This window comes from Anomaloglossus baeobatrachus, assembly GCF_048569485.1.
Source record: "Anomaloglossus baeobatrachus isolate aAnoBae1 chromosome 9 unlocalized genomic scaffold, aAnoBae1.hap1 SUPER_9_unloc_5, whole genome shotgun sequence".
NCBI classification, from domain to species: Eukaryota; Metazoa; Chordata; class Amphibia; order Anura; family Aromobatidae; genus Anomaloglossus; species Anomaloglossus baeobatrachus.
Genome location: NW_027441823.1, coordinates 204,248 through 222,186, shown reverse-complemented (window position 1 = coordinate 222,186; position 17,939 = coordinate 204,248). Strand labels below are relative to the sequence as shown.

Below are 17,939 nucleotides of genomic sequence, written 5' to 3'. Positions count from 1 at the left end.
ACAAAATGTCTTGTGTAGGCGTGGGTTTGTCTCCCTCTCGCTCTCTCTCCCTAAGATGTGTCCGGCATAGGCCAGGGTGCCACTCGAGGCCCAAACCAATTCTGGTTATCGCTTCTCGGCCTTTTGGCTAAGATCAAGTGTAGTATCTGTTCTTATCAGTTTAATATCTGATACGTCCCCTATCTGGGGACCATATATTAAATGGATTTTTAGAACAGGGAGATGGAAAAAGAGCTTGCTCTGTCCACTCCACGCATTGACCTGGTATTGCAGTACCTCCAGGAACGGTGCACCCCTTCTTAACCCAGTTTCCAAAAGCAGAACTCGATTCACCTGATTCATATTAGCCCGATTAGCGAATTGAAATGAATTTTTATCTAACACACTTTTTACTTGCTTTATTCATCCAAATAGCAAACTCATCACCACTCAACTTCACCAACTCTGCTATGTCCCGTGCAGTATCTTGTTGTCAGTCTAATCTAGATCATGTGTAATTGAATGGAATAGATCCCTTTTGGACAAAGTGGAGTCAGATGCTGCAGTGACCACAGGTGTGAGAGGATCTACAATTGGCATCTGGTGTTATCTCTCTGCTTCCACTCCAAATAAAGTTACCTGTTGTTACCTGAACGTCAAATACTAAGAATGGGCGGCCTATGAAAGAATTAGTACTTTCATTAAGTATACTAAACCGGCTAATTGGGAATAGACAAACTGTAAAAAGCCCTCTGAGAAAGCCCCTCTCTAACCTTTGTTAGTAAGCTTTTCTGTAGCCTGCCTGTTGATGTATTTTCGGTTTGAACAGTGCACAACATGAAGAGACGGAACACTGGCGGCTTGTCACAATGCCCCCCGATGACATCACAATAGCGCTGCTGCCTAGAAAACAAGCTGCGCAGAAGAAGTTGTTCTTTGGGTGGGAGGGTGGGCTAGTGGAAGGAGGGGGCAATCTCTTTTTTTCCCGGGTGGTAGGGGGATGACAGGAGAAGGGAAGCGGGTGGTGAGAAAGTTACAGAGGGCAGGGTTTGGGGGCTGGGAAGGAAAGGGAAAAGATTAGGGTTTGGGGATGATGAAAGGGCTTTCTACGGGTAAGGATGGCAAAGGGTGGCAGTGACGGAAAGTCAGGCAACCTGTCCTGTCCGTCTTTTTGTATCGTGAATTGGAAAGACTGCAAGGGGGAGGGGAGTTGCTTGCGCCCTAAAGGAGGAGTTATTCAGATTCATTGCAGTGGGCGGCGGCTGCAAAACGCACCATTCTTCTTGTTTTTGCTCTGCAAAGCAGCCTTTTCAAGGGTTGGCTTGGGTGACAAAATGTCTTGTGTAGGCGTGGGTTTGTCTCCCTCTCGCTCTCTCTCCCTAAGATGTGTCCGGCATAGGCCAGGGTGCCACTCGAGGCCCAAACCAATTCTGGTTATCGCTTCTCGGCCTTTTGGCTAAGATCAAGTGTAGTATCTGTTCTTATCAGTTTAATATCTGATACGTCCCCTATCTGGGGACCATATATTAAATGGATTTTTAGAACAGGGAGATGGAAAAAGAGCTTGCTCTGTCCACTCCACGCATTGACCTGGTATTGCAGTACCTCCAGGAACGGTGCACCCCTTCTTAACCCAGTTTCCAAAAGCAGAACTCGATTCACCTGATTCATATTAGCCCGATTAGCGAATTGAAATGAATTTTTATCTAACACACTTTTTACTTGCTTTATTCATCCAAATAGCAAACTCATCACCACTCAACTTCACCAACTCTGCTATGTCCCGTGCAGTATCTTGTTGTCAGTCTAATCTAGATCATGTGTAATTGAATGGAATAGATCCCTTTTGGACAAAGTGGAGTCAGATGCTGCAGTGACCACAGGTGTGAGAGGATCTACAATTGGCATCTGGTGTTATCTCTCTGCTTCCACTCCAAATAAAGTTACCTGTTGTTACCTGAACGTCAAATACTAAGAATGGGCGGCCTATGAAAGAATTAGTACTTTCATTAAGTATACTAAACCGGCTAATTGGGAATAGACAAACTGTAAAAAGCCCTCTGAGAAAGCCCCTCTCTAACCTTTGTTAGTAAGCTTTTCTGTAGCCTGCCTGTTGATGTATTTTCGGTTTGAACAGTGCACAACATGAAGAGACGGAACACTGGCGGCTTGTCACAATGCCCCCCGATGACATCACAATAGCGCTGCTGCCTAGAAAACAAGCTGCGCAGAAGAAGTTGTTCTTTGGGTGGGAGGGTGGGCTAGTGGAAGGAGGGGGCAATCTCTTTTTTTCCCGGGTGGTAGGGGGATGACAGGAGAAGGGAAGCGGGTGGTGAGAAAGGTACAGAGGGCAGGGTTTGGGGGCTGGGAAGGAAAGGGAAAAGATTAGGGTTTGGGGATGATGAAAGGGCTTTCTACGGGTAAGGATGGCAAAGGGTGGCAGTGACGGAAAGTCAGGCAACCTGTCCTGTCCGTCTTTTTGTATCGTGAATTGGAAAGACTGCAAGGGGGAGGGGAGTTGCTTGCGCCCTAAAGGAGGAGTTATTCAGATTCATTGCAGTGGGCGGCGGCTGCAAAACGCACCATTCTTCTTGTTTTTGCTCTGCAAAGCAGCCTTTTCAAGGGTTGGCTTGGGTGACAAAATGTCTTGTGTAGGCGTGGGTTTGTCTCCCTCTCGCTCTCTCTCCCTAAGATGTGTCCGGCATAGGCCAGGGTGCCACTCGAGGCCCAAACCAATTCTGGTTATCGCTTCTCGGCCTTTTGGCTAAGATCAAGTGTAGTATCTGTTCTTATCAGTTTAATATCTGATACGTCCCCTATCTGGGGACCATATATTAAATGGATTTTTAGAACAGGGAGATGGAAAAAGAGCTTGCTCTGTCCACTCCACGCATTGACCTGGTATTGCAGTACCTCCAGGAACGGTGCACCCCTTCTTAACCCAGTTTCCAAAAGCAGAACTCGATTCACCTGATTCATATTAGCCCGATTAGCGAATTGAAATGAATTTTTATCTAACACACTTTTTACTTGCTTTATTCATCCAAATAGCAAACTCATCACCACTCAACTTCACCAACTCTGCTATGTCCCGTGCAGTATCTTGTTGTCAGTCTAATCTAGATCATGTGTAATTGAATGGAATAGATCCCTTTTGGACAAAGTGGAGTCAGATGCTGCAGTGACCACAGGTGTGAGAGGATCTACAATTGGCATCTGGTGTTATCTCTCTGCTTCCACTCCAAATAAAGTTACCTGTTGTTACCTGAACGTCAAATACTAAGAATGGGCGGCCTATGAAAGAATTAGTACTTTCATTAAGTATACTAAACCGGCTAATTGGGAATAGACAAACTGTAAAAAGCCCTCTGAGAAAGCCCCTCTCTAACCTTTGTTAGTAAGCTTTTCTGTAGCCTGCCTGTTGATGTATTTTCGGTTTGAACAGTGCACAACATGAAGAGACGGAACACTGGCGGCTTGTCACAATGCCCCCCGATGACATCACAATAGCGCTGCTGCCTAGAAAACAAGCTGCGCAGAAGAAGTTGTTCTTTGGGTGGGAGGGTGGGCTAGTGGAAGGAGGGGGCAATCTCTTTTTTTCCCGGGTGGTAGGGGGATGACAGGAGAAGGGAAGCGGGTGGTGAGAAAGGTACAGAGGGCAGGGTTTGGGGGCTGGGAAGGAAAGGGAAAAGATTAGGGTTTGGGGATGATGAAAGGGCTTTCTACGGGTAAGGATGGCAAAGGGTGGCAGTGACGGAAAGTCAGGCAACCTGTCCTGTCCGTCTTTTTGTATCGTGAATTGGAAAGACTGCAAGGGGGAGGGGAGTTGCTTGCGCCCTAAAGGAGGAGTTATTCAGATTCATTGCAGTGGGCGGCGGCTGCAAAACGCACCATTCTTCTTGTTTTTGCTCTGCAAAGCAGCCTTTTCAAGGGTTGGCTTGGGTGACAAAATGTCTTGTGTAGGCGTGGGTTTGTCTCCCTCTCGCTCTCTCTCCCTAAGATGTGTCCGGCATAGGCCAGGGTGCCACTCGAGGCCCAAACCAATTCTGGTTATCGCTTCTCGGCCTTTTGGCTAAGATCAAGTGTAGTATCTGTTCTTATCAGTTTAATATCTGATACGTCCCCTATCTGGGGACCATATATTAAATGGATTTTTAGAACAGGGAGATGGAAAAAGAGCTTGCTCTGTCCACTCCATGCATTGACCTGGTATTGCAGTACCTCCAGGAACGGTGCACCCCTTCTTAACCCAGTTTCCAAAAGCAGAACTCGATTCACCTGATTCATATTAGCCCGATTAGCGAATTGAAATGAATTTTTATCTAACACACTTTTTACTTGCTTTATTCATCCAAATAGCAAACTCATCACCACTCAACTTCACCAACTCTGCTATGTCCCGTGCAGTATCTTGTTGTCAGTCTAATCTAGATCATGTGTAATTGAATGGAATAGATCCCTTTTGGACAAAGTGGAGTCAGATGCTGCAGTGACCACAGGTGTGAGAGGATCTACAATTGGCATCTGGTGTTATCTCTCTGCTTCCACTCCAAATAAAGTTACCTGTTGTTACCTGAACGTCAAATACTAAGAATGGGCGGCCTATGAAAGAATTAGTACTTTCATTAAGTATACTAAACCGGCTAATTGGGAATAGACAAACTGTAAAAAGCCCTCTGAGAAAGCCCCTCTCTAACCTTTGTTAGTAAGCTTTTCTGTAGCCTGCCTGTTGATGTATTTTCGGTTTGAACAGTGCACAACATGAAGAGACGGAACACTGGCGGCTTGTCACAATGCCCCCCGATGACATCACAATAGCGCTGCTGCCTAGAAAACAAGCTGCGCAGAAGAAGTTGTTCTTTGGGTGGGAGGGTGGGCTAGTGGAAGGAGGGGGCAATCTCTTTTTTTCCCGGGTGGTAGGGGGATGACAGGAGAAGGGAAGCGGGTGGTGAGAAAGGTACAGAGGGCAGGGTTTGGGGGCTGGGAAGGAAAGGGAAAAGATTAGGGTTTGGGGATGATGAAAGGGCTTTCTACGGGTAAGGATGGCAAAGGGTGGCAGTGACGGAAAGTCAGGCAACCTGTCCTGTCCGTCTTTTTGTATCGTGAATTGGAAAGACTGCAAGGGGGAGGGGAGTTGCTTGCGCCCTAAAGGAGGAGTTTTTCAGATTCATTGCAGTGGGCGGCGGCTGCAAAACGCACCATTCTTCTTGTTTTTGCTCTGCAAAGCAGCCTTTTCAAGGGTTGGCTTGGGTGACAAAATGTCTTGTGTAGGCGTGGGTTTGTCTCCCTCTCGCTCTCTCTCCCTAAGATGTGTCCGGCATAGGCCAGGGTGCCACTCGAGGCCCAAACCAATTCTGGTTATCGCTTCTCGGCCTTTTGGCTAAGATCAAGTGTAGTATCTGTTCTTATCAGTTTAATATCTGATACGTCCCCTATCTGGGGACCATATATTAAATGGATTTTTAGAACAGGGAGATGGAAAAAGAGCTTGCTCTGTCCACTCCACGCATTGACCTGGTATTGCAGTACCTCCAGGAACGGTGCACCCCTTCTTAACCCAGTTTCCAAAAGCAGAACTCGATTCACCTGATTCATATTAGCCCGATTAGCGAATTGAAATGAATTTTTATCTAACACACTTTTTACTTGCTTTATTCATCCAAATAGCAAACTCATCACCACTCAACTTCACCAACTCTGCTATGTCCCGTGCAGTATCTTGTTGTCAGTCTAATCTAGATCATGTGTAATTGAATGGAATAGATCCCTTTTGGACAAAGTGGAGTCAGATGCTGCAGTGACCACAGGTGTGAGAGGATCTACAATTGGCATCTGGTGTTATCTCTCTGCTTCCACTCCAAATAAAGTTACCTGTTGTTACCTGAACGTCAAATACTAAGAATGGGCGGCCTATGAAAGAATTAGTACTTTCATTAAGTATACTAAACCGGCTAATTGGGAATAGACAAACTGTAAAAAGCCCTCTGAGAAAGCCCCTCTCTAACCTTTGTTAGTAAGCTTTTCTGTAGCCTGCCTGTTGATGTATTTTCGGTTTGAACAGTGCACAACATGAAGAGACGGAACACTGGCGGCTTGTCACAATGCCCCCCCGATGACATCACAATAGCGCTGCTGCCTAGAAAACAAGCTGCGCAGAAGAAGTTGTTCTTTGGGTGGGAGGGTGGGCTAGTGGAAGGAGGGGGCAATCTCTTTTTTTCCCGGGTGGTAGGGGGATGACAGGAGAAGGGAAGCGGGTGGTGAGAAAGGTACAGAGGGCAGGGTTTGGGGGCTGGGAAGGAAAGGGAAAAGATTAGGGTTTGGGGATGATGAAAGGGCTTTCTACGGGTAAGGATGGCAAAGGGTGGCAGTGACGGAAAGTCAGGCAACCTGTCCTGTCCGTCTTTTTGTATCGTGAATTGGAAAGACTGCAAGGGGGAGGGGAGTTGCTTGCGCCCTAAAGGAGGAGTTATTCAGATTCATTGCAGTGGGCGGCGGCTGCAAAACGCACCATTCTTCTTGTTTTTGCTCTGCAAAGCAGCCTTTTCAAGGGTTGGCTTGGGTGACAAAATGTCTTGTGTAGGCGTGGGTTTGTCTCCCTCTCGCTCTCTCTCCCTAAGATGTGTCCGGCATAGGCCAGGGTGCCACTCGAGGCCCAAACCAATTCTGGTTATCGCTTCTCGGCCTTTTGGCTAAGATCAAGTGTAGTATCTGTTCTTATCAGTTTAATATCTGATACGTCCCCTATCTGGGGACCATATATTAAATGGATTTTTAGAACAGGGAGATGGAAAAAGAGCTTGCTCTGTCCACTCCACGCATTGACCTGGTATTGCAGTACCTCCAGGAACGGTGCACCCCTTCTTAACCCAGTTTCCAAAAGCAGAACTCGATTCACCTGATTCATATTAGCCCGATTAGCGAATTGAAATGAATTTTTATCTAACACACTTTTTACTTGCTTTATTCATCCAAATAGCAAACTCATCACCACTCAACTTCACCAACTCTGCTATGTCCCGTGCAGTATCTTGTTGTCAGTCTAATCTAGATCATGTGTAATTGAATGGAATAGATCCCTTTTGGACAAAGTGGAGTCAGATGCTGCAGTGACCACAGGTGTGAGAGGATCTACAATTGGCATCTGGTGTTATCTCTCTGCTTCCACTCCAAATAAAGTTACCTGTTGTTACCTGAACGTCAAATACTAAGAATGGGCGGCCTATGAAAGAATTAGTACTTTCATTAAGTATACTAAACCGGCTAATTGGGAATAGACAAACTGTAAAAAGCCCTCTGAGAAAGCCCCTCTCTAACCTTTGTTAGTAAGCTTTTCTGTAGCCTGCCTGTTGATGTATTTTCGGTTTGAACAGTGCACAACATGAAGAGACGGAACACTGGCGGCTTGTCACAATGCCCCCCGATGACATCACAATAGCGCTGCTGCCTAGAAAACAAGCTGCGCAGAAGAAGTTGTTCTTTGGGTGGGAGGGTGGGCTAGTGGAAGGAGGGGGCAATCTCTTTTTTTCCCGGGTGGTAGGGGGATGACAGGAGAAGGGAAGCGGGTGGTGAGAAAGGTACAGAGGGCAGGGTTTGGGGGCTGGGAAGGAAAGGGAAAAGATTAGGGTTTGGGGATGATGAAAGGGCTTTCTACGGGTAAGGATGGCAAAGGGTGGCAGTGACGGAAAGTCAGGCAACCTGTCCTGTCCGTCTTTTTGTATCGTGAATTGGAAAGACTGCAAGGGGGAGGGGAGTTGCTTGCGCCCTAAAGGAGGAGTTATTCAGATTCATTGCAGTGGGCGGCGGCTGCAAAACGCACCATTCTTCTTGTTTTTGCTCTGCAAAGCAGCCTTTTCAAGGGTTGGCTTGGGTGACAAAATGTCTTGTGTAGGCGTGGGTTTGTCTCCCTCTCGCTCTCTCTCCCTAAGATGTGTCCGGCATAGGCCAGGGTGCCACTCGAGGCCCAAACCAATTCTGGTTATCGCTTCTCGGCCTTTTGGCTAAGATCAAGTGTAGTATCTGTTCTTATCAGTTTAATATCTGATACGTCCCCTATCTGGGGACCATATATTAAATGGATTTTTAGAACAGGGAGATGGAAAAAGAGCTTGCTCTGTCCACTCCACGCATTGACCTGGTATTGCAGTACCTCCAGGAACGGTGCACCCCTTCTTAACCCAGTTTCCAAAAGCAGAACTCGATTCACCTGATTCATATTAGCCCGATTAGCGAATTGAAATGAATTTTTATCTAACACACTTTTTACTTGCTTTATTCATCCAAATAGCAAACTCATCACCACTCAACTTCACCAACTCTGCTATGTCCCGTGCAGTATCTTGTTGTCAGTCTAATCTAGATCATGTGTAATTGAATGGAATAGATCCCTTTTGGACAAAGTGGAGTCAGATGCTGCAGTGACCACAGGTGTGAGAGGATCTACAATTGGCATCTGGTGTTATCTCTCTGCTTCCACTCCAAATAAAGTTACCTGTTGTTACCTGAACGTCAAATACTAAGAATGGGCGGCCTATGAAAGAATTAGTACTTTCATTAAGTATACTAAACCGGCTAATTGGGAATAGACAAACTGTAAAAAGCCCTCTGAGAAAGCCCCTCTCTAACCTTTGTTAGTAAGCTTTTCTGTAGCCTGCCTGTTGATGTATTTTCGGTTTGAACAGTGCACAACATGAAGAGACGGAACACTGGCGGCTTGTCACAATGCCCCCCGATGACATCACAATAGCGCTGCTGCCTAGAAAACAAGCTGCGCAGAAGAAGTTGTTCTTTGGGTGGGAGGGTGGGCTAGTGGAAGGAGGGGGCAATCTCTTTTTTTCCCGGGTGGTAGGGGGATGACAGGAGAAGGGAAGCGGGTGGTGAGAAAGGTACAGAGGGCAGGGTTTGGGGGCTGGGAAGGAAAGGGAAAAGATTAGGGTTTGGGGATGATGAAAGGGCTTTCTACGGGTAAGGATGGCAAAGGGTGGCAGTGACGGAAAGTCAGGCAACCTGTCCTGTCCGTCTTTTTGTATCGTGAATTGGAAAGACTGCAAGGGGGAGGGGAGTTGCTTGCGCCCTAAAGGAGGAGTTTTTCAGATTCATTGCAGTCGGCGGCGGCTGCAAAACGCACCATTCTTCTTGTTTTTGCTCTGCAAAGCAGCCTTTTCAAGGGTTGGCTTGGGTGACAAAATGTCTTGTGTAGGCGTGGGTTTGTCTCCCTCTCGCTCTCTCTCCCTAAGATGTGTCCGGCATAGGCCAGGGTGCCACTCGAGGCCCAAACCAATTCTGGTTATCGCTTCTCGGCCTTTTGGCTAAGATCAAGTGTAGTATCTGTTCTTATCAGTTTAATATCTGATACGTCCCCTATCTGGGGACCATATATTAAATGGATTTTTAGAACAGGGAGATGGAAAAAGAGCTTGCTCTGTCCACTCCACGCATTGACCTGGTATTGCAGTACCTCCAGGAACGGTGCACCCCTTCTTAACCCAGTTTCCAAAAGCAGAACTCGATTCACCTGATTCATATTAGCCCGATTAGCGAATTGAAATGAATTTTTATCTAACACACTTTTTACTTGCTTTATTCATCCAAATAGCAAACTCATCACCACTCAACTTCACCAACTCTGCTATGTCCCGTGCAGTATCTTGTTGTCAGTCTAATCTAGATCATGTGTAATTGAATGGAATAGATCCCTTTTGGACAAAGTGGAGTCAGATGCTGCAGTGACCACAGGTGTGAGAGGATCTACAATTGGCATCTGGTGTTATCTCTCTGCTTCCACTCCAAATAAAGTTACCTGTTGTTACCTGAACGTCAAATACTAAGAATGGGCGGCCTATGAAAGAATTAGTACTTTCATTAAGTATACTAAACCGGCTAATTGGGAATAGACAAACTGTAAAAAGCCCTCTGAGAAAGCCCCTCTCTAACCTTTGTTAGTAAGCTTTTCTGTAGCCTGCCTGTTGATGTATTTTCGGTTTGAACAGTGCACAACATGAAGAGACGGAACACTGGCGGCTTGTCACAATGCCCCCCGATGACATCACAATAGCGCTGCTGCCTAGAAAACAAGCTGCGCAGAAGAAGTTGTTCTTTGGGTGGGAGGGTGGGCTAGTGGAAGGAGGGGGCAATCTCTTTTTTTCCCGGGTGGTAGGGGGATGACAGGAGAAGGGAAGCGGGTGGTGAGAAAGGTACAGAGGGCAGGGTTTGGGGGCTGGGAAGGAAAGGGAAAAGATTAGGGTTTGGGGATGATGAAAGGGCTTTCTACGGGTAAGGATGGCAAAGGGTGGCAGTGACGGAAAGTCAGGCAACCTGTCCTGTCCGTCTTTTTGTATCGTGAATTGGAAAGACTGCAAGGGGGAGGGGAGTTGCTTGCGCCCTAAAGGAGGAGTTATTCAGATTCATTGCAGTGGGCGGCGGCTGCAAAACGCACCATTCTTCTTGTTTTTGCTCTGCAAAGCAGCCTTTTCAAGGGTTGGCTTGGGTGACAAAATGTCTTGTGTAGGCGTGGGTTTGTCTCCCTCTCGCTCTCTCTCCCTAAGATGTGTCCGGCATAGGCCAGGGTGCCACTTGAGGCCCAAACCAATTCTGGTTATCGCTTCTCGGCCTTTTGGCTAAGATCAAGTGTAGTATCTGTTCTTATCAGTTTAATATCTGATACGTCCCCTATCTGGGGACCATATATTAAATGGATTTTTAGAACAGGGAGATGGAAAAAGAGCTTGCTCTGTCCACTCCACGCATTGACCTGGTATTGCAGTACCTCCAGGAACGGTGCACCCCTTCTTAACCCAGTTTCCAAAAGCAGAACTCGATTCACCTGATTCATATTAGCCCGATTAGCGAATTGAAATGAATTTTTATCTAACACACTTTTTACTTGCTTTATTCATCCAAATAGCAAACTCATCACCACTCAACTTCACCAACTCTGCTATGTCCCGTGCAGTATCTTGTTGTCAGTCTAATCTAGATCATGTGTAATTGAATGGAATAGATCCCTTTTGGACAAAGTGGAGTCAGATGCTGCAGTGACCACAGGTGTGAGAGGATCTACAATTGGCATCTGGTGTTATCTCTCTGCTTCCACTCCAAATAAAGTTACCTGTTGTTACCTGAACGTCAAATACTAAGAATGGGCGGCCTATGAAAGAATTAGTACTTTCATTAAGTATACTAAACCGGCTAATTGGGAATAGACAAACTGTAAAAAGCCCTCTGAGAAAGCCCCTCTCTAACCTTTGTTAGTAAGCTTTTCTGTAGCCTGCCTGTTGATGTATTTTCGGTTTGAACAGTGCACAACATGAAGAGACGGAACACTGGCGGCTTGTCACAATGCCCCCCGATGACATCACAATAGCGCTGCTGCCTAGAAAACAAGCTGCGCAGAAGAAGTTGTTCTTTGGGTGGGAGGGTGGGCTAGTGGAAGGAGGGGGCAATCTCTTTTTTTCCCGGGTGGTAGGGGGATGACAGGAGAAGGGAAGCGGGTGGTGAGAAAGGTACAGAGGGCAGGGTTTGGGGGCTGGGAAGGAAAGGGAAAAGATTAGGGTTTGGGGATGATGAAAGGGCTTTCTACGGGTAAGGATGGCAAAGGGTGGCAGTGACGGAAAGTCAGGCAACCTGTCCTGTCCGTCTTTTTGTATCGTGAATTGGAAAGACTGCAAGGGGGAGGGGAGTTGCTTGCGCCCTAAAGGAGGAGTTTTTCAGATTCATTGCAGTGGGCGGCGGCTGCAAAACGCACCATTCTTCTTGTTTTTGCTCTGCAAAGCAGCCTTTTCAAGGGTTGGCTTGGGTGACAAAATGTCTTGTGTAGGCGTGGGTTTGTCTCCCTCTCGCTCTCTCTCCCTAAGATGTGTCCGGCATAGGCCAGGGTGCCACTCGAGGCCCAAACCAATTCTGGTTATCGCTTCTCGGCCTTTTGGCTAAGATCAAGTGTAGTATCTGTTCTTATCAGTTTAATATCTGATACGTCCCCTATCTGGGGACCATATATTAAATGGATTTTTAGAACAGGGAGATGGAAAAAGAGCTTGCTCTGTCCACTCCACGCATTGACCTGGTATTGCAGTACCTCCAGGAACGGTGCACCCCTTCTTAACCCAGTTTCCAAAAGCAGAACTCGATTCACCTGATTCATATTAGCCCGATTAGCGAATTGAAATGAATTTTTATCTAACACACTTTTTACTTGCTTTATTCATCCAAATAGCAAACTCATCACCACTCAACTTCACCAACTCTGCTATGTCCCGTGCAGTATCTTGTTGTCAGTCTAATCTAGATCATGTGTAATTGAATGGAATAGATCCCTTTTGGACAAAGTGGAGTCAGATGCTGCAGTGACCACAGGTGTGAGAGGATCTACAATTGGCATCTGGTGTTATCTCTCTGCTTCCACTCCAAATAAAGTTACCTGTTGTTACCTGAACGTCAAATACTAAGAATGGGCGGCCTATGAAAGAATTAGTACTTTCATTAAGTATACTAAACCGGCTAATTGGGAATAGACAAACTGTAAAAAGCCCTCTGAGAAAGCCCCTCTCTAACCTTTGTTAGTAAGCTTTTCTGTAGCCTGCCTGTTGATGTATTTTCGGTTTGAACAGTGCACAACATGAAGAGACGGAACACTGGCGGCTTGTCACAATGCCCCCCGATGACATCACAATAGCGCTGCTGCCTAGAAAACAAGCTGCGCAGAAGAAGTTGTTCTTTGGGTGGGAGGGTGGGCTAGTGGAAGGAGGGGGCAATCTCTTTTTTTCCCGGGTGGTAGGGGGATGACAGGAGAAGGGAAGCGGGTGGTGAGAAAGGTACAGAGGGCAGGGTTTGGGGGCTGGGAAGGAAAGGGAAAAGATTAGGGTTTGGGGATGATGAAAGGGCTTTCTACGGGTAAGGATGGCAAAGGGTGGCAGTGACGGAAAGTCAGGCAACCTGTCCTGTCCGTCTTTTTGTATCGTGAATTGGAAAGACTGCAAGGGGGAGGGGAGTTGCTTGCGCCCTAAAGGAGGAGTTTTTCAGATTCATTGCAGTGGGCGGCGGCTGCAAAACGCACCATTCTTCTTGTTTTTGCTCTGCAAAGCAGCCTTTTCAAGGGTTGGCTTGGGTGACAAAATGTCTTGTGTAGGCGTGGGTTTGTCTCCCTCTCGCTCTCTCTCCCTAAGATGTGTCCGGCATAGGCCAGGGTGCCACTCGAGGCCCAAACCAATTCTGGTTATCGCTTCTCGGCCTTTTGGCTAAGATCAAGTGTAGTATCTGTTCTTATCAGTTTAATATCTGATACGTCCCCTATCTGGGGACCATATATTAAATGGATTTTTAGAACAGGGAGATGGAAAAAGAGCTTGCTCTGTCCACTCCACGCATTGACCTGGTATTGCAGTACCTCCAGGAACGGTGCACCCCTTCTTAACCCAGTTTCCAAAAGCAGAACTCGATTCACCTGATTCATATTAGCCCGATTAGCGAATTGAAATGAATTTTTATCTAACACACTTTTTACTTGCTTTATTCATCCAAATAGCAAACTCATCACCACTCAACTTCACCAACTCTGCTATGTCCCGTGCAGTATCTTGTTGTCAGTCTAATCTAGATCATGTGTAATTGAATGGAATAGATCCCTTTTGGACAAAGTGGAGTCAGATGCTGCAGTGACCACAGGTGTGAGAGGATCTACAATTGGCATCTGGTGTTATCTCTCTGCTTCCACTCCAAATAAAGTTACCTGTTGTTACCTGAACGTCAAATACTAAGAATGGGCGGCCTATGAAAGAATTAGTACTTTCATTAAGTATACTAAACCGGCTAATTGGGAATAGACAAACTGTAAAAAGCCCTCTGAGAAAGCCCCTCTCTAACCTTTGTTAGTAAGCTTTTCTGTAGCCTGCCTGTTGATGTATTTTCGGTTTGAACAGTGCACAACATGAAGAGACGGAACACTGGCGGCTTGTCACAATGCCCCCCGATGACATCACAATAGCGCTGCTGCCTAGAAAACAAGCTGCGCAGAAGAAGTTGTTCTTTGGGTGGGAGGGTGGGCTAGTGGAAGGAGGGGGCAATCTCTTTTTTTCCCGGGTGGTAGGGGGATGACAGGAGAAGGGAAGCGGGTGGTGAGAAAGGTACAGAGGGCAGGGTTTGGGGGCTGGGAAGGAAAGGGAAAAGATTAGGGTTTGGGGATGATGAAAGGGCTTTCTACGGGTAAGGATGGCAAAGGGTGGCAGTGACGGAAAGTCAGGCAACCTGTCCTGTCCGTCTTTTTGTATCGTGAATTGGAAAGACTGCAAGGGGGAGGGGAGTTGCTTGCGCCCTAAAGGAGGAGTTATTCAGATTCATTGCAGTGGGCGGCGGCTGCAAAACGCACCATTCTTCTTGTTTTTGCTCTGCAAAGCAGCCTTTTCAAGGGTTGGCTTGGGTGACAAAATGTCTTGTGTAGGCGTGGGTTTGTCTCCCTCTCGCTCTCTCTCCCTAAGATGTGTCCGGCATAGGCCAGGGTGCCACTCGAGGCCCAAACCAATTCTGGTTATCGCTTCTCGGCCTTTTGGCTAAGATCAAGTGTAGTATCTGTTCTTATCAGTTTAATATCTGATACGTCCCCTATCTGGGGACCATATATTAAATGGATTTTTAGAACAGGGAGATGGAAAAAGAGCTTGCTCTGTCCACTCCACGCATTGACCTGGTATTGCAGTACCTCCAGGAACGGTGCACCCCTTCTTAACCCAGTTTCCAAAAGCAGAACTCGATTCACCTGATTCATATTAGCCCGATTAGCGAATTGAAATGAATTTTTATCTAACACACTTTTTACTTGCTTTATTCATCCAAATAGCAAACTCATCACCACTCAACTTCACCAACTCTGCTATGTCCCGTGCAGTATCTTGTTGTCAGTCTAATCTAGATCATGTGTAATTGAATGGAATAGATCCCTTTTGGACAAAGTGGAGTCAGATGCTGCAGTGACCACAGGTGTGAGAGGATCTACAATTGGCATCTGGTGTTATCTCTCTGCTTCCACTCCAAATAAAGTTACCTGTTGTTACCTGAACGTCAAATACTAAGAATGGGCGGCCTATGAAAGAATTAGTACTTTCATTAAGTATACTAAACCGGCTAATTGGGAATAGACAAACTGTAAAAAGCCCTCTGAGAAAGCCCCTCTCTAACCTTTGTTAGTAAGCTTTTCTGTAGCCTGCCTGTTGATGTATTTTCGGTTTGAACAGTGCACAACATGAAGAGACGGAACACTGGCGGCTTGTCACAATGCCCCCCGATGACATCACAATAGCGCTGCTGCCTAGAAAACAAGCTGCGCAGAAGAAGTTGTTCTTTGGGTGGGAGGGTGGGCTAGTGGAAGGAGGGGGCAATCTCTTTTTTTCCCGGGTGGTAGGGGGATGACAGGAGAAGGGAAGCGGGTGGTGAGAAAGGTACAGAGGGCAGGGTTTGGGGGCTGGGAAGGAAAGGGAAAAGATTAGGGTTTGGGGATGATGAAAGGGCTTTCTACGGGTAAGGATGGCAAAGGGTGGCAGTGACGGAAAGTCAGGCAACCTGTCCTGTCCGTCTTTTTGTATCGTGAATTGGAAAGACTGCAAGGGGGAGGGGAGTTGCTTGCGCCCTAAAGGAGGAGTTATTCAGATTCATTGCAGTGGGCGGCGGCTGCAAAACGCACCATTCTTCTTGTTTTTGCTCTGCAAAGCAGCCTTTTCAAGGGTTGGCTTGGGTGACAAAATGTCTTGTGTAGGCGTGGGTTTGTCTCCCTCTCGCTCTCTCTCCCTAAGATGTGTCCGGCATAGGCCAGGGTGCCACTCGAGGCCCAAACCAATTCTGGTTATCGCTTCTCGGCCTTTTGGCTAAGATCAAGTGTAGTATCTGTTCTTATCAGTTTAATATCTGATACGTCCCCTATCTGGGGACCATATATTAAATGGATTTTTAGAACAGGGAGATGGAAAAAGAGCTTGCTCTGTCCACTCCACGCATTGACCTGGTATTGCAGTACCTCCAGGAACGGTGCACCCCTTCTTAACCCAGTTTCCAAAAGCAGAACTCGATTCACCTGATTCATATTAGCCCGATTAGCGAATTGAAATGAATTTTTATCTAACACACTTTTTACTTGCTTTATTCATCCAAATAGCAAACTCATCACCACTCAACTTCACCAACTCTGCTATGTCCCGTGCAGTATCTTGTTGTCAGTCTAATCTAGATCATGTGTAATTGAATGGAATAGATCCCTTTTGGACAAAGTGGAGTCAGATGCTGCAGTGACCACAGGTGTGAGAGGATCTACAATTGGCATCTGGTGTTATCTCTCTGCTTCCACTCCAAATAAAGTTACCTGTTGTTACCTGAACGTCAAATACTAAGAATGGGCGGCCTATGAAAGAATTAGTACTTTCATTAAGTATACTAAACCGGCTAATTGGGAATAGACAAACTGTAAAAAGCCCTCTGAGAAAGCCCCTCTCTAACCTTTGTTAGTAAGCTTTTCTGTAGCCTGCCTGTTGATGTATTTTCGGTTTGAACAGTGCACAACATGAAGAGACGGAACACTGGCGGCTTGTCACAATGCCCCCCGATGACATCACAATAGCGCTGCTGCCTAGAAAACAAGCTGCGCAGAAGAAGTTGTTCTTTGGGTGGGAGGGTGGGCTAGTGGAAGGAGGGGGCAATCTCTTTTTTTCCCGGGTGGTAGGGGGATGACAGGAGAAGGGAAGCGGGTGGTGAGAAAGGTACAGAGGGCAGGGTTTGGGGGCTGGGAAGGAAAGGGAAAAGATTAGGGTTTGGGGATGATGAAAGGGCTTTCTACGGGTAAGGATGGCAAAGGGTGGCAGTGACGGAAAGTCAGGCAACCTGTCCTGTCCGTCTTTTTGTATCGTGAATTGGAAAGACTGCAAGGGGGAGGGGAGTTGCTTGCGCCCTAAAGGAGGAGTTTTTCAGATTCATTGCAGTGGGCGGCGGCTGCAAAACGCACCATTCTTCTTGTTTTTGCTCTGCAAAGCAGCCTTTTCAAGGGTTGGCTTGGGTGACAAAATGTCTTGTGTAGGCGTGGGTTTGTCTCCCTCTCGCTCTCTCTCCCTAAGATGTGTCCGGCATAGGCCAGGGTGCCACTCGAGGCCCAAACCAATTCTGGTTATCGCTTCTCGGCCTTTTGGCTAAGATCAAGTGTAGTATCTGTTCTTATCAGTTTAATATCTGATACGTCCCCTATCTGGGGACCATATATTAAATGGATTTTTAGAACAGGGAGATGGAAAAAGAGCTTGCTCTGTCCACTCCACGCATTGACCTGGTATTGCAGTACCTCCAGGAACGGTGCACCCCTTCTTAACCCAGTTTCCAAAAGCAGAACTCGATTCACCTGATTCATATTAGCCCGATTAGCGAATTGAAATGAATTTTTATCTAACACACTTTTTACTTGCTTTATTCATCCAAATAGCAAACTCATCACCACTCAACTTCACCAACTCTGCTATGTCCCGTGCAGTATCTTGTTGTCAGTCTAATCTAGATCATGTGTAATTGAATGGAATAGATCCCTTTTGGACAAAGTGGAGTCAGATGCTGCAGTGACCACAGGTGTGAGAGGATCTACAATTGGCATCTGGTGTTATCTCTCTGCTTCCACTCCAAATAAAGTTACCTGTTGTTACCTGAACGTCAAATACTAAGAATGGGCGGCCTATGAAAGAATTAGTACTTTCATTAAGTATACTAAACCGGCTAATTGGGAATAGACAAACTGTAAAAAGCCCTCTGAGAAAGCCCCTCTCTAACCTTTGTTAGTAAGCTTTTCTGTAGCCTGCCTGTTGATGTATTTTCGGTTTGAACAGTGCACAACATGAAGAGACGGAACACTGGCGGCTTGTCACAATGCCCCCCGATGACATCACAATAGCGCTGCTGCCTAGAAAACAAGCTGCGCAGAAGAAGTTGTTCTTTGGGTGGGAGGGTGGGCT

At 46.6% G+C, this 17,939-nt stretch overlaps 14 non-coding genes across 14 annotated transcripts; all 14 read left to right on the top strand.

The window, feature by feature from the left end:
• Nucleotides 1-107: 107 nt before the first annotated feature.
• On the top strand, nt 108-298 carry LOC142259919 (U2 spliceosomal RNA). Its single transcript, XR_012728265.1, has one exon. It is a non-coding gene; the product is annotated as a U2 spliceosomal RNA (small nuclear RNA).
• A 1,117-nt stretch (nt 299-1,415) lies between these two features.
• On the top strand, nt 1,416-1,606 carry LOC142259917 (U2 spliceosomal RNA). The gene has a single exon (XR_012728264.1). It is a non-coding gene; the product is annotated as a U2 spliceosomal RNA (small nuclear RNA).
• Nucleotides 1,607-2,723: 1,117 nt separating this feature from the next.
• LOC142259915 (U2 spliceosomal RNA) lies at nt 2,724-2,914 on the top strand. The gene has a single exon (XR_012728262.1). It is a non-coding gene; the product is annotated as a U2 spliceosomal RNA (small nuclear RNA).
• Nucleotides 2,915-4,031: 1,117 nt separating this feature from the next.
• On the top strand, nt 4,032-4,222 carry LOC142260241 (U2 spliceosomal RNA). The gene has a single exon (XR_012728556.1). It is a non-coding gene; the product is annotated as a U2 spliceosomal RNA (small nuclear RNA).
• Nucleotides 4,223-5,339: 1,117 nt separating this feature from the next.
• LOC142259914 (U2 spliceosomal RNA) lies at nt 5,340-5,530 on the top strand. The gene has a single exon (XR_012728261.1). It is a non-coding gene; the product is annotated as a U2 spliceosomal RNA (small nuclear RNA).
• Nucleotides 5,531-6,648: 1,118 nt separating this feature from the next.
• LOC142259913 (U2 spliceosomal RNA) lies at nt 6,649-6,839 on the top strand. The gene has a single exon (XR_012728260.1). It is a non-coding gene; the product is annotated as a U2 spliceosomal RNA (small nuclear RNA).
• A 1,117-nt stretch (nt 6,840-7,956) lies between these two features.
• Nucleotides 7,957-8,147, top strand: LOC142259912 (U2 spliceosomal RNA). The gene has a single exon (XR_012728259.1). It is a non-coding gene; the product is annotated as a U2 spliceosomal RNA (small nuclear RNA).
• A 1,117-nt stretch (nt 8,148-9,264) lies between these two features.
• On the top strand, nt 9,265-9,455 carry LOC142259911 (U2 spliceosomal RNA). Its single transcript, XR_012728258.1, has one exon. It is a non-coding gene; the product is annotated as a U2 spliceosomal RNA (small nuclear RNA).
• Nucleotides 9,456-10,572: 1,117 nt separating this feature from the next.
• Nucleotides 10,573-10,763, top strand: LOC142259909 (U2 spliceosomal RNA). Its single transcript, XR_012728256.1, has one exon. It is a non-coding gene; the product is annotated as a U2 spliceosomal RNA (small nuclear RNA).
• A 1,117-nt stretch (nt 10,764-11,880) lies between these two features.
• On the top strand, nt 11,881-12,071 carry LOC142259908 (U2 spliceosomal RNA). Its single transcript, XR_012728255.1, has one exon. It is a non-coding gene; the product is annotated as a U2 spliceosomal RNA (small nuclear RNA).
• Nucleotides 12,072-13,188: 1,117 nt separating this feature from the next.
• LOC142259906 (U2 spliceosomal RNA) lies at nt 13,189-13,379 on the top strand. The gene has a single exon (XR_012728254.1). It is a non-coding gene; the product is annotated as a U2 spliceosomal RNA (small nuclear RNA).
• Nucleotides 13,380-14,496: 1,117 nt separating this feature from the next.
• Nucleotides 14,497-14,687, top strand: LOC142259905 (U2 spliceosomal RNA). Its single transcript, XR_012728253.1, has one exon. It is a non-coding gene; the product is annotated as a U2 spliceosomal RNA (small nuclear RNA).
• Nucleotides 14,688-15,804: 1,117 nt separating this feature from the next.
• On the top strand, nt 15,805-15,995 carry LOC142259904 (U2 spliceosomal RNA). Its single transcript, XR_012728252.1, has one exon. It is a non-coding gene; the product is annotated as a U2 spliceosomal RNA (small nuclear RNA).
• A 1,117-nt stretch (nt 15,996-17,112) lies between these two features.
• On the top strand, nt 17,113-17,303 carry LOC142259902 (U2 spliceosomal RNA). Its single transcript, XR_012728250.1, has one exon. It is a non-coding gene; the product is annotated as a U2 spliceosomal RNA (small nuclear RNA).
• The last annotated feature ends 636 nt before the right edge of the window (nt 17,304-17,939 follow it).